At 35.7% G+C, this 4200-nt stretch overlaps 1 protein-coding gene across 2 annotated transcripts in view; it reads right to left on the bottom strand.

Moving 5' to 3' along the window:
- LOC311000169 (uncharacterized protein) overlaps positions 1–3795 on the bottom strand; it is a 6523-nt gene extending 2728 nt beyond the window's left edge. For both annotated transcript variants that reach the window (XM_083990807.1, XM_083990808.1), the window contains exon 1: positions 3410–3795. The gene's annotated coding sequence lies outside the window, so the exon portion shown is untranslated. The remainder of the gene's footprint in view (positions 1–3409) is intronic.
- Positions 3796–4200: the final 405 nt, after the last annotated feature.

The following is a 4200-nucleotide window of genomic DNA, read 5'->3' as shown; positions in this document are numbered from 1 at the left end:
GCATACAAAGTGGGGAACATAGGGATGATCCCACCAGAACCACAGACAGAACCGGTCCACTGTAAACCTCTTACTCAGTGTGAACAGGTTTCATGTCCTTCATCATATTCTGTTTAAGCCCTGCGGGTGTCGAAAATGTTTTTTTTTTTACCAAAAATTGATCAGAAGTTTGGTAGAAATCAGGCGAGTGGTTTTGGAGAAAATGACCGAGGCCATTTTCAAACATTTTTTGACCAAAAATCAAATTTCTTCAAATTAGAATATGTCATCTGGGGGCCGAGGGGAGTCTAACACAGAAGTTTGGTTGAAATCGGGGAAGTCGGGCCGAGGCCATTTTTGAACATTTTGGCCATTTTTGAACATTTTTAACTTCATATTGATCTTGTATTTCCTCTGATCGTCTTTTACCGATTACTTTGTCTACGTCAATATTTACTGTACTGCAGTTTTATCACTATTCCATTATTTTTTTTATTGTAACTCTTTACATTTCATTTAATCGTAGTTTGTTCCATGCATGGACATTTTCAATTCACACATCACACTGACAAAAAGATAAGAGATTATAATTTACACATTCTACGCCTGGAAAGGAGCACGACGAAGGAAACGTATTTTTCCTGCCTCTAAATCAATTCCTTTTGTAATTAGAACTAGATGGTCTGCCAAATGACAACTCAAGCAACTCAACTATGGCCAATGACTTCCCAATAAAAATACATGAACAAAGAAATCATAACAAGAGCAACTACCTGCACATTTCATATGAGCTTATAATTTTATCTTTGTACCTTCTCTTAAACTCCAGCGTGTCCTTAAAACCTTTGATATCATCGTGTAGAGCGTTCCATAGTTTTACACCAGCCACCAAAATACACTTCTTTTGCTTTCAGGTTGTTCATGCAAATTAATGTTTAAAGTTATATTTCCTCCGGTGTTCTCCACCCTCGACTCTGAGCACAACAAAAAAAAAAAAAGAAGAAAAAAAAATGTTGCAGTTGATCTGGAAGTATTCACATTTTTGCCTTAATCATTACTATTAGAGTCTGTAATTCAATTATATCTTTTATTTTAATAACCACAAATTTCTTTCTATTTTTTTGGTCTGTTTGTGTGTTCTCTATTATTGCTTTTTTGTATTAAAAATAATGGTTTTATGTTGCTTGGGTATGTATATCCCCAAATTTCAACACAAAACATTAAATATGGTAGGATAAGAGAACACTACAAAATCCTCATGACTTTATTTTATTTACGATCAAAAACAAACTTTGCCTCATTCAAAATAAATATCTTGTTTTGATTTTACTACTTCTACTTGATTTATTTTACTGTGCTATTTGGAAAGAAAAAACAGAATTCAGACACTCTTTCCAGAGAAACTCCGTCGCTGGACATTGAGATGTTTGCATCTTTTTTTGTGATTAGTAAAAATCACGAACTTACTTTTATTCAGATTTTAACCTTTAAATTGTGACCATATCATGATTGATATTTTCTTCTACAGTTTTGCAATCACTTCCCGCACTAAAAAGAATTTGTTGTCTGCAATTAATATAAATATCATTCATAAAGAAATGAAAGCGTTTGGGCCCCAGGACAGAGCCGTGAGGGACTCCACATTCAATAACACTTAATTCAGATGACATACAAACTTGACATATTGTTGCCTTTTATCTAATTAACTTTTCAACCAATCAGGAACGACTCCTCTCACTCTTTATACATAAATATGAGATTAATGATGATGATCCAGGGTATCAAACTGTGTACTTTTTCTCTTCTATTGTCGACATTTGAACATTTGTCATAACATCAAGGTGACAGTTTATCGATGTATCGATTTCATATAAATATCTTTGAACTCTTTCTGTTTGTTGTGTCAATAAAGTTTGTTCTAAAGAGTGGATTTATGAGTTCTGATTAAATCATAGCACGGTTAATCCTCAAAGATTTAATAACCTTGTTCAGGGAATAAATATGTAAATAAATAACTGTTACAGTATTTTCTTCTGCGTGTCGATACTTTAATCTGTTGTCTGTGAATTTAATTCATTCATTTGCATTTATTTTAATCAGTTTCAAATCTGGGACAATAATCAATGCACTGTAACAGTAGTTATTATCTGTATTTATAGCGATAAGTCCCAAACAACGAGTTGGAATTATTGCATTATGTGATATATTATTATTATTGTTATAATCATGTAGTATTTATTTACATGTATTATTATTATTACTATTATTAATGCACAAATGATCGTTAGTGGCAATACATACAGTATGTTGATTAATATTAATATCGATATTGTTATCAGACTAAATCTTTACATCTCACATGAACAGCAAACTAATAAACTATGATACGTCTTGGATTTTAAAAATTATGACAAATTATAATTGTTACTGGGACGTATATTTTAAACTGCTTAAATTGTTAAACTCACAGAAGGTGATTGAAATTTAAGGAATTGTTAGTTTTGTACCCGAAGCTTCTCCACATGAAAGATTTCATCATCATTATTATTAAATTCTCAGCAGAAAAGACTCAACACATTTTATTAAAATCTACTTAAGTCACTTAAGCACAAACACCGAGTTTACATTTAGTTTCTGTTCTGATTTCTTTCTCTGTTATCTGTCTTTTCACCTTTAAACATTTTTAAGGTATTTTCTTTTGTATTCATTAAAATATGTCTGTCCCACAAACAATACAACAAAACATTTAAAAAAGGCTTTTCAACCTGAGTTTAACCACAAACAGCTCAGTGGACTGTTGGTACTTAAGTCACTTAAGTCCAGTTAAAAGACTTTAACTAAACCTCTGGTTTCTACAGTTTGTTTCTTTTGTCTTTGGATTTTTTTTATATTTTTCATCAACTGGACAAATTAAATACATCATCACTTATCGCTCATTATTATTTTCTGTTATTGTCAGTTTTACAGTGCAGGAGGAAAGTCGTTTTGGGACCTACATTTTTTACAGTATTTTGGGATACTAATCAACATGATGGATTTAATATTTCCAGCTGTTTCAAGACATCGGCTCTCTCACACACAGACATACACACCTCAGTAAGAATCTGTTCTGCAGCAGCTTATCGTACTCCATTCATCTCCAGCTTTATACCTTTAAACCTCATTCCAGATGTTTTAAAACCTTCAGCTGGACGACGACGTCCTGTCGCAGACTTCCTAACAATAGGACTTTTCTCAAATCTACACTGACTGAGCGTGAATAAAGGAGAAAACTGCAGCTCTGCTTCACGGCAGCTCGCCGTCTCATCACCACTCATTCATCCTCAACTTTTAGCTTTAAAACATCCAGACCTGAGTCTCAGACTAAACCGATCCGGACCAACACAGTCGTCTATCTGTCCCAGTTTTCAGACGGAGAGAGTTCTCTTACCTGTAGGAGTCACGGTGACTTTGATGGATTGTCCAAACGTTAATCCCACAGCGTTACAGCCTCGTACAAAAACCTCTCAGCTGTCCATCGTCCTCACAGCAGCTGGAAACGTCACAAATCCACGACCACGGCCTCTGGGCTGCTGAGGAGAGAGAAGAGCACACACACACACAGTCTGAGGTGTGTTAGTGTGTGTCCAGAGCAGGAATAATGAAGGTTTGAGCAGCCGGTGCTGCAGCAGAGCAGAGACGTGAAGCAGGGGGAAAGTCCAGAAAAGTCCAGAACAGAGAGAGTTTTCCAGCTGGAGAGCAGCAGCTCCACACTCAGCGGTCCGCCTCACCGGGTCGGTGTTCTGGCTCGGTTCTGGATGTTTCCACAGCGTAGAGAGACCCCTCAGAGCAGACTGGAGGTTTTTGTGCGGCTCTCTGTACAGACTCAGTCACTGTGTACTCCCGTACCCCAAACACAGTGTTACAGCCTCGTACAAAAACCACTCACATCTGCAGGAGGAAGCAACCACAACGACACCGACAACGACAACGTTGCTGCTGCTGCTGCTGCTGCTGCTGCTGCTGCTGCTGCTATACACTATACTGTCATCTATATGACTATAATCAATACTGTTGTCTATAATATATAATCAATACTGTCATCTATAAAATATAATTATAATCAATACTGTCATCTATATAACTATGATCAATACTGTCAACTATAATATATCAATACTGTCATACTATGATCAATACTGTCATCTATAAAATATAACTATAATCAATACTGTCATCTAT

Source organism: Trachurus trachurus (assembly GCF_905171665.1).
Source record: "Trachurus trachurus genome assembly, chromosome: 17".
NCBI classification, from domain to species: domain Eukaryota; kingdom Metazoa; phylum Chordata; class Actinopteri; order Carangiformes; family Carangidae; genus Trachurus; species Trachurus trachurus.
Note: the sequence above shows the minus strand (reverse complement) of the source record. Positions and strands in the feature narration are given on the sequence as shown.